This window comes from Neophocaena asiaeorientalis, unplaced genomic scaffold, assembly GCF_003031525.2.
Source record: "Neophocaena asiaeorientalis asiaeorientalis breed wild unplaced genomic scaffold, Neophocaena_asiaeorientalis_V1.1 scaffold226, whole genome shotgun sequence".
Classification (NCBI taxonomy): domain Eukaryota; kingdom Metazoa; phylum Chordata; class Mammalia; order Artiodactyla; family Phocoenidae; genus Neophocaena; species Neophocaena asiaeorientalis.
The window spans coordinates 5,034,941-5,045,209 of record NW_020173037.1 but is presented as its reverse complement, the minus strand read 5'-3'; the positions used below and the strand labels follow the sequence as shown (position 1 = coordinate 5,045,209).

The 10,269-nt window shown below is 42.3% G+C and overlaps 1 non-coding gene across 1 annotated transcript; it reads right to left on the bottom strand.

Annotated features, from left to right (window-relative positions):
• Positions 1–891: 891 nt before the first annotated feature.
• Positions 892–998, bottom strand: LOC112398245 (U6 spliceosomal RNA). The gene has a single exon (XR_003002963.1). It is a non-coding gene; the product is annotated as a U6 spliceosomal RNA (small nuclear RNA).
• Between the last annotated feature and the right edge of the window lie 9,271 nt (positions 999–10,269).

The window sequence follows — 10,269 nt, the reverse complement described above, 5'->3', positions numbered from 1 at the left end:
ATCACCTGTCACAAATTGATGGTTCAGAATTTGAGATGCACTTGCAGACAGAAATAGTGCAATCAAATGGTGCTTATTTTCCTAAACCTACATAGATTACTTTGTTCATGTGTGAGAGTGTGTAATGCTATGTTAAGGTGCCCAAGAAGCTAAATTTGCAGTTGTTTCTGGAGAAAGAGTTCCTCTAGTTCCAGCTGCAGAATCACATCTTGTCCAGTAGCCCTCCTGGGAGCAGACGCTGAACCCCTGGCTCTCTCTACCTCTAGGACATCAGTAGCGGCTCTCAAGGGAAGAGGCTGGGCCATCTGCACGGTGGACACGGATCTCCAGGGAATTAGAGTCAAGACATTGGCGAAGGTGAGCTGGGAGGCATATCAGGACGGGACTGAGATCCTTGCTGGAGCGTCCCAGTTTGCCATCCCTCCTTCCTTCTGTCATTCCAGCCTACTTTTGTCCTGTGAGGGTCTCTGGAAGGATGGCGGGAGTCCTCTGGCCAGAACTGGTTCTGCTCTTGTCTTGTGACCACTAGCCTTTATCAGCAGTGCTGTCACCCTGGGGAGAGAGCTATTCATAACTGGAATGCATGAACACGTTTTAAAATCAAAAGTTGCATCAGCTCGTTAGGTTTGCCCTCCAGTCTCATGCCTGGGCATACCTTAGCTGCTTGAAGATTATCAACAGCTATTTGCTTGAACAAGCATTTTGACTTTAAAAGGCATACAGAGAACAAAAACTCTAGACATCAAAATGCCATGTTGCAAAATGAGTCAAGTATGGGGAAGGGGAATCTAATTTTGAATTAGATTACTGAATATACCAAAAAATATAGCCCTAATTACCTACTCTTTTCCTAAGGAGCAAAAGTTTTTTTCTTTTTTTTGGGCGGGGGTTAAAAATATGGACTGCTTCTTGAATATATGAGTCATCCTTGCGCAGGGGCCATGATAATCTTCTTTGTATCGTTCCGATTTTAGTATATGTGCTGCTGAAGTGAACACCAAACAATTTTTTTAAACAACTTTATTTTGGAATAATTTTGGATTTGCAGAAAGCTTGCAAAGATAGTACAGACTTTCTGTGTCCCCCTCACCTGGTTTTTCTCCCTCTGTCAACATCTAGCGCTGCCATGGTACTTTCACAAAACTAAGAACCTGATATTGGAACTTCGGTATTAAGTAAACTGCAGGATTTCACCCGATTTTCCAGGATCCCACTTGGGGGACAACACCACATTTTGTTCACACATCTGCTTAGTTTTCGCTGGGCTGTGACATTTTCTCGGTCTTTCATGACCTCGACCGCCATAAGGGGGATGAGTGTGGATCCGATCTGGTTCATCTGATGTTTTCTTCATGGTGAGACTGGGATTATGGGTTTTGGAACAAATACCGAAGAGGTGAAGTCCCATTCTTGTCACTTTTACCAGGAGGTACATGACGTCCAGGTGGCATCTCTGGTGATGGGACCCTTCCTCACTTGGCTGAGTGTTTGCAGTTCTCTTACTGCAAAGTTACTCATTTTCCCTTCGCTACTCTATTATTTGGAGACAGGGCATGATGTCTAGTGGTTCCGCAGGAGTAGGGAGGGAGAGAATGAAGCTCCATCTCCTGGAGGGGGGAGTGGTATTTGGAATTTTTCTATAAGGAAGAGCTGTCTCCTCTCTCCCATTTATTTGTTTATTCATTTCTTTACATCGGTTTGGATCATGTATATTTGTTTCAGACTTTGGGTCACACGCGAACTTAGTTTAAGAGGCCTAAGACTCAACCCCGTCCACTGGACAGAGCGCACAGTGGCCTGAAGTGAGCATGGGAGCCGTGGTGCACACACAGGGGTCCCCAGTGGGCCCAGTGATCCATCGGTGAGAGGGGACTCAGTCACAGCCTCTCCCCAGATACGGCGTGCCGCTAGCCCCTATAGCCGGTGCTTTTATTACTTGCAGCTGTGTGGCTGTCCAGAGCTGTGTTCCTCAGGGAAATGCTCTCTGCCTTATTTCTGTTTCCTAAGCGCTCCTGGACACATGCCTAATAAAGAATCAGCCCCCTTGCTGTCCTTTTTATTGAGAAGTGAAGCATCGTATCCTTAGCTTTTATTCCAGAGGTAACAGGGAATTTGACAAACATAGTCCTGCAAATCCAGAAATATATCTGTTCTCCAAAAAAACACTAGCTTGTCAAATAATGGCTGAAGGGTTCAACTACACACGGGAAAAATTTGAAATGAGTTGTTGTTGTTGTTTTTTAATAATTGAAAGGACATAGGTTTGTTTGTATTTCAGGGTTTTTTCTTTATCTTTTTTTCTCCCCATCTAAGAGGTTTTCATTTTATAACTTGAACTTTAGAAATTTAGAATGTTGCCACATTCTAAAAGATTATATTTAGTGCTGACAATCAGAGACATTCATTAGGCCCTCAAAACTTGCTCTGTAAATGTCTGTTATGTGAGTCAGAACACACTGTTTCCCAGGCAGAGAGCCTAAGATTAAATGCGGGATGATTGTGTTTAGGTAGAATTAGCCTGAGCAAAAACGATTTTGCTTTTGCTTATATCTATGAAGCACCTGAAATGAAGAAATGGATTAAAGTACAGGCTCCACTGTGCTTCCCTCTGCAGGAGGGGAGGGAGCCCCCAGTAGACCTCCGGTTTCCCTGCCCTGTTCCCTCATCTACTATCTCATCTCCAAACCCACAGGCGAGAGTAAAGACCACCCTGGAACATGGGAGTGGGAGGGGTTTTGTCTGAATCCTGCCCACCTCTTATGACAGCAGAGCTTGGGCAAGTCACTTAAACATCTGAAAGCCTCAGCCGCTCTATCTGTACAGTGGGGTCAACAGTACCCCTCTGATAGGAGCTTTCGTGGAGATTAAAAGAAATGATGTACAGTGCTTTGCAGGGGGCCTGGGACATAATATGGGCTAAACAAAGGGCAGCTCAGATGAATTTGGAAGAAACCCCAGCTGTCCCTGGATGTCAGTAAAGAATCATCTTGAGGGACTTCCCTGGTGGCACAGTGGTTAAGAATCCGCCTGCCAATGCAGGGGACACGGGTTCGAGCCCTGGTCCAGGAAGATCCCACGTGCCGCGGAGCAACTAAGCCCGTGCGCCACAACTACTGAGCCCACGAGCCACAGCTACTGAAGTCTGCGTGGCTAGAGCCCGTGCTCCGTAATAAGAGAAGCCACCGCAATGAGAAGCCCGTGCACAGCAACGAAGACCCAATGCAGCCATAAATAAATAAACAAACAAACAAATGAAAGAATCATCTTGAGGGAATTCCCTGGCGGTCCAGTGGCTAGGACTCCGCGCTTTCACTGCCTTGGCCCGGGTTCAATCCCTGGTTGGGGAACTAAGATCCCGCAAGCCGTGTGCCAAAAGCAAAAAACAAACAAACAAAAAAAACCCAGAATATTCTTGGGCATCTATACATTGCAAAGAAGGAACACTCACAGGGTCAGTCAACAAACTCAGTACTCAATTAGCATAGTTTGCAGATTCACAGCCTCAACTGAAGTATTCTATGTGGCAAAACGGAGTCTTTTCTGCTGTGAGTAAGCTGACTTCCTCTTATGAAATCTTCAATGTGAAGAAAATGAAATTTACAGAAAAGGACAATAGCAAGAAAACTATGTCAGAGACTGTGGGGTCATATTTCAGATGATAAAGTCACGGCAGAGAAAACTCCAGGCTCCATCCCATGGCCCCTTTCTGAGGAGGAGGGTTTCTATTGCAAGAAGATATTAGAGGCCGGGGAGATGCATGGAGAGCCGTCCAGGGAGGGGAGGGGGATTCAAGTGGAGAGCTGGTAGACCTGGAGATGCGATGAGAGGGGAAGAACACACTTGGGGAGAGGGAGAAAGAGAGCTTCAGGCCTGTGTACGCTTATGGGCTCACCGAATGCTGTAATTCTAATTTCCTTTAAATCAGAAGAAAAAATAAATAGACAAGTAATTACTGTAATACACACTAATAAACACAGACTGATTATATTAGCATATATACCAGCACAGCTGGAAAATGTATTAATGTGTCTATTACTACAGGGCCTTCCTGGTGACCCCAGTGTGGTTCCCTGACTTCAAATGTATCAATGTTAATTTCCTGAGAGAGACAAGTTTTCTGCTGTTACATAGGAAGAGATCCTTGTTCTTAGGATACAGGCTGAAGTATTTAGATGTGAACTCTTGCAATGTCTGGAGCAAATGATCAGGGAGACAAAGAGGTATTAGTGAACCTAGATGATGAGTATCTTAGTTTCCATCATGCTGAAATTTCTGTAGGATGGAATTTTCAAAATTAAAGCTCAAAGAAAATAAAATGAGAAGATTTGGAGAAAAAAAAAAAAGAAATTTTCAGAGTTGTGTGGAATGCTGTGAGAGGTAACACTGCTCAGGAGAGCTGCAGTCACCTCCTGCTTGACTCTTCAATGCTTTTGGAGTTGAGTATATGGAGTTTCTTTTCAGAGCAGCCATCGGTGTTAAAGCAAGAGTGTCACTCTAAAAGGCTCTAGTTCATTTGGGTTGTGGCCACACTGAGCTGTCTACCAAAAGCAAGGTGGATACTAACTGGGGCACCTGGACCAGGAGTTATGCTCCAGACCAGGCAGGGTCTGAACACCGTGTTGAGGATGATGGCTATGTTGCCCGAAGAACTGCTTCTTGGAACCCCTAGGATACGGAACTGTAGGGTGAAGAGGCCTCCTGGCCCTGGGGAAGACAAAATGGAAGCCTTTGGATCTTTGGAAGAAGATGCCCCAGATGATAATATTCCATGCGATGCAAAGGAAAGGAAGTGCTTTCTGAAAAGGAAGGGACCTGTACCCTAACTGCTGTTCCCTGAGATCTGAAGTCAGGCAACCATACTGGGGTCACCAGGAAGGCCCTGTAGTAATAGACACCAAGAGAGCAGAGGACAACTAAGCTGAAGGTTCTGGCTCAGGATCAGGGCTTAAGGCTTTGAGGGTGAGGGCTGGCTTCAGATAGGATGCCACTGAGTCTTATGTTCCAAGGGTCGAGCTACCCTGGTGTGGTACGGTCGTTTGGGGAAACAATGCTGAGCACCTGAGGGCTCCCCCGGGTTGGGACACACAGTTTTGAGGGTGCTAACCTGCTGTGGCCCCCTTTGCCTGGCAAAGCAATAAAGCTATTCTTTTCTACTTCACCCAAAACTCTGTCTCTGAGATGTAATTTGGTGTCAGGGTCAGAGGCTCTAGCCAGCTTCGCCACCCTCCCGGCACAGAGATGCATTCTTGTTTGCCAACCTGGAAGCTCTCTGAACCCCTTCCATGAGAGTTTTTATGGAGGTTCCATTACGTAGACACGATTGATTAAGTCATTGGCCAATGGGGATTGAGCTCAATCTCCAGCCCCTCTCCCCTCCTCAGAGAAAGTGGAGGAGGGGTGGGGCTGAAAGTTCCAACCCCCTGATCCTGAGGTTGGTTCCCTTGGCAACCAGCTTCCATCCTTAGGGGCTTTGCACAAGTTTATTAACATAAATTCAAGTGCAGTTGAAGGGGCTTGCTGTGGATAACATAAGATGTTTGTGAACCTCATTGCCCCATTCCAGAACTATTTCAGAAACTGGGGACGAAAACCAAATATCAAAACAAAAGATGTTCCTGTCTCTGTTACCACTTAGGAAACGACAAGGGTTTTAGGAGCTCTGGCCAGGAGGTGGGGATGAAGACCGAAATACATATTTCTTATTATCTCACAATGTCACATGTGAGATATTCTAACATATAGGTACTGTTTGAAAGACGGTAATAAAGGACACGTATATCTACCCCCAAATTTAATAAACAGAACAGTGCCAGTACTTTATAATAATGTTTCTTGAGCACTGTTTTATAATTATTTCCCAACTTTTCTCAAAAGTAATTGCTGTCCCAAATTTTGTTTATCATTAACTTTCCTTGTTTTACATTTTTACCACATACGTATATGTATATATGCATTAGAGACAATAGTTGAATTTTTGAAAATTTATATAAATGGGATCTTAATACCCTATGTGTTTTTATGTGAATTACTCTTTTTTTCCTCAGCATAATATTTTTAGATCCATCACATGGATGTTTATGGCTACATCTCATTCATTATCACATTCAATTTTTTTATGTTAATATAACTTTTTCCTTGCATCCAGTTCTTTGCTGTGATGCCTAATACTAGGACCATTCTTCCATATGTGTTCTATTAGACAAGTGCAAGGGTTTCTTTAAGGAACATAACTGGGGGTAGAGTTGCTGGTTATCGCATGTTTTCATGTTCAAATTTACTAAGTCATATCAGAGGATTTTCAAAATGATTGCATCAATTTACACTCTGATAGCAGAGCTTAAAAGTTCCTGTTACCCTACGACCTAGCCAAACTTTGCTATTTTAAATTTATGCCATGTGGCTGAAGTATAATGGTACTTCAGGGTGGTTTTAATTTGGTTCCTAATGAGACTGAGATTTTGTTGATGAACATTTTGGGAAGTGCCTGTTAATGTGCTTTTCTAAGTTTTCAGTTGGGTTGTTTATTGTTTTCTTATTAATTTTTAGAGTTCATACATTCTGGACATTGATCTTCTGGCAATCATAAGTCTTAAAAATACCACTTTTTCTCCAGTTTGTGCCTTGTTGCAGTGTGCCGTTCTTGTTGCAGTGTCTTTTTAAATAAACGGAGACCTTAATTCACATTTAATTAAGATCATATTTAATTCTTAAATCTTAAGAATTCTTAAATCACATTTAAATCTTAATAAAAGATTCACATTTAATTAATTAAGATTTAATTAATTCACATCTTAATTCCTTTAAGAGGTTCTTAAAAACCTCTAAGATCTAGGTTATAAAGAGATTCTCTTAAATTTTTCTCTTAATAAATAACCAAGTGCCTCAGTACCATTTAATGAATATTATTTCCTTCCTTAACTGTGACAGCAGCTCTGCAGATATCAAAGTTCAACGTATGTGCACATCTATTTCTGGGCTTTCTATTCTCTTCTGTTCGCTTTATATATCAATGCACCAGCATCGCACTATCTTGATTACTAGTTATTGATTTCTAGAAGGCCAAATCTTCCTACCCCTGCTACCACCTCATGTTTCCCATGAAAGAATAGGTTGGCTATTTGGGGTCCCTGCTTTTCCATAAAATAGAATCACCTTATCAAGTTTCATGTAAAATCCTACTGAGATTATGCTTGGAAAGTTCCTTGATTCAGTTCATCATTTTGGGGAGAATTAACAACTTTACAATATTGAGTTTTCCCATCAGTGACAATGAAATGTCTTCAAATGTCTTTCAAGAAAGGTATATACTTTATTTTCATAAAGGACTTGAACATCTTTTGCTGGATTTATTCCCAGATATGAATCTTTCGATGATCTTTAAGCCAGCAGTCCCCAATTTTTTGGTACTAGGGACAGGATTTGTGGAAGACAATTTTTCAGCGGATGGGGGTGGGGGTGGGGGGTGGTTCAGGTGGTTATGCGGGTGACGGGGAGCCGCGGATGACGACGGGGAGCCGCGGGTGATAGGGAGCTGCGGATCAAGGGGAACCGCGGATGACGGAGAGCTGCAGATGAAGCTTTGTTTGCTCACCCGCTGCTTACCTCCTGCTCTGCAGCCCGGTCCACGGCCGGGGGTTGGGGACCCCTATTTTAAACGGTATCTTTTTCAATGTTGCATTTTCTAAGTGTTCTTAGATCGCCATCTTTGAGCATTCCTGTGCTTTTATGTTTAGAATTGCTCCCAGTGAGAAATGTGTTCTGCCAGCACATGGGGCCACTACCAACCTGGGGCGACTTTACATTAGATTTTCAGTTTGGGGACTTTCAGGTTACACAGGTAGTTGGGATTCTGGTTGCAAAAGTGCACCTGCTGGCTTGTGATTCAAAGACTTCTCCACCTCTCCCCAGAGTCCCAAGGCAGCACGTGGCAGATCTGATCAGACGTCCTGGGCTTTGTCTGGGTGCCCACCCATGGATGCTTCTTACAGACCAGGTTGGGCCACCAAACTCAGGCAGAGGTCCTCAGACGAACACAGTTCCCGCCCTACCCAGCCGTGTGCAATCCTGCCTCTGTATTATATTGTTTGTCTTCCTTTACCCTCAGCTCTACCAAGTTTTAAAAAGATAATATTTTTTTAATTTTAATTAAATTAAGCATTTTAAGGCATTTTATCCTAGGAAGAGTTTTTCTGTCCATCTACTCTGCCATACTGCCAGAAATAGAAGTTACTCCCCATCTCCTTCTTTTTACTTAGAAAAGAAAAAGGAATTGATTATTTGGCATAATTTTCTTAATGAATTCCTGTTGATTCCACATTCTCTTTAACTGCTCACAACAGTTTTGTTTGATTATCATTTTAAACGTTGTATGCTAAAGTCATCAACCTGTCCTTTCCATTTCTATGCTTTTCCCCTTAAAAATGGAGACATGTGCTTTCTTCCAGTCCTGGAATCTCCCCAAGGAGTCATGCTTTTCAAATAATTCCCCAGGGTGACTCTGATGTCACAGTTGCCATCTCTTACAATATCCTCCACATAATATATTTGAGTCCGGGAAATTGGAAATCCGAACAATCCTCTCATTATCTTCTCAGATAATCTGAGTATTTCCCTCTACTTTTCCACTTTGCACCCTGGTATTAGGGCTCAGGGCGAGCCTGAGGAAGTATAGTGAGGACTGAAATGTGAGCAGAACTTCAGACCCAGGACAGGTATATATGGCTACCCAGAGTTCTAGATTCCAGGACAAACCCTAGGTGATCTTTAATGCAGAAGCCCCGAGAGAGTAGGGTCTGGGGACCTGCATTGTAACAGACTCCCCATGTGTTCCTTAGAGCACAGAGCTTGAAGACCCCTTTTTTAAAAGGATAAATACAGAAATTCCAGGGATAGTAAAATTGAAGGAAAATTTGCCTGCATCTCTGAAAGGACTCCATCTCTCCGTGGACAGCTCTGCAGCTCTCCACACTTTCTTGTCTTTTAGGGCAAGAGAGAGATGTGAGGAAGAGAGAGAGAGAGAATACCACGCGTCGGGTCAAGTAGTTTACCCAAATCATGGGGCTAGTATCACAGTAAGAAAACGGTTTGATTCTCTCCACCACACTTCTATTCCTGTTCCTGACATTCTGAGGTAGCACAAAACCTTATAAGCCTTTTTTTTTTTTTTTTCCTAATCAAACTGTATTTTTTTCTTTCAGCTGAGAGACAAATTTCTTCTGATACTACCAAAAATCTCCACTAGGCAGTGGAGGTTTACGCATCTAAAATACCTCTCTTCAAGCTTTTTTTTTCCTATTCTTTTTCTCCTTTGGGCAGAAATACTGAAGTATTGATAGGAAAATTGGTAAAAGTGGGCCTTTTCAAATGACGCTTGAAATGGACAATGACACCTCTAACCAGCAAAGGAGTCCTGTCTGGAAAACTAACTCATGCAGCCTTTCACACCCCCATTGCTTCACCTCTCACACCCCCATTGCTTCACCTGGGCCCAAGTAGGCACTGCCCCTTGTTGGCTTCACCTGAAGCAACTGGAACTAAACTCTTCATCACCCACTCAGAGTTTTAAACCATTCCTTTTGGAAGATTCCTAACGCTTGTATTAGAAAAATGAAATGTCTCACAGCTATTCATTATTAATCAGTTTAATTCACATTTAAGCTCTTTTGATATTGAGGGTTTTCTAGTAACACGCCAAAGGACGCTACTGTATTAAATGAAACAAATTCTATTACACAGGCCATGATACACATGGGACACAGAACACAACAGAATAACGGGAGGAGCTAGATTTTAACCTAAGGCCATAATGTCATCATTTATATTTCATTTCAAGTGGCTTTCTCAGCTTTTACCGCAGGAATTCATATCCTTGGTTTGCAGCACCAGAAATTTATTCTCATTAATATTTTATTTTCTTTCTAATTTAACAGGAACTAAGACATTTTAGGCCAAATTGATTTGAGTTAATATAATTTTTTAAATGAAATGTATATTATTATACATTTATAATGCATAAATTATTAAATTTATAAAATATTGTGCAGTGCTGAAATATTAAAGCAACAGACGCGATGATCCCCTTATTATTCCAAACAATTGTGTCTTTGGGTTTCATCCCTAGTTTATAATAAAGGCTGATACATATCTGGTAGGGTTTTTTCTTCTATTAAGTGACTTGCTCCTCTGTTCCGTTTCGTATTGGTTTTACCATAATATGTTGGGATGAAATAGATCAAGATTCATTATATTTGTGCTTTAACTTTATTAAAG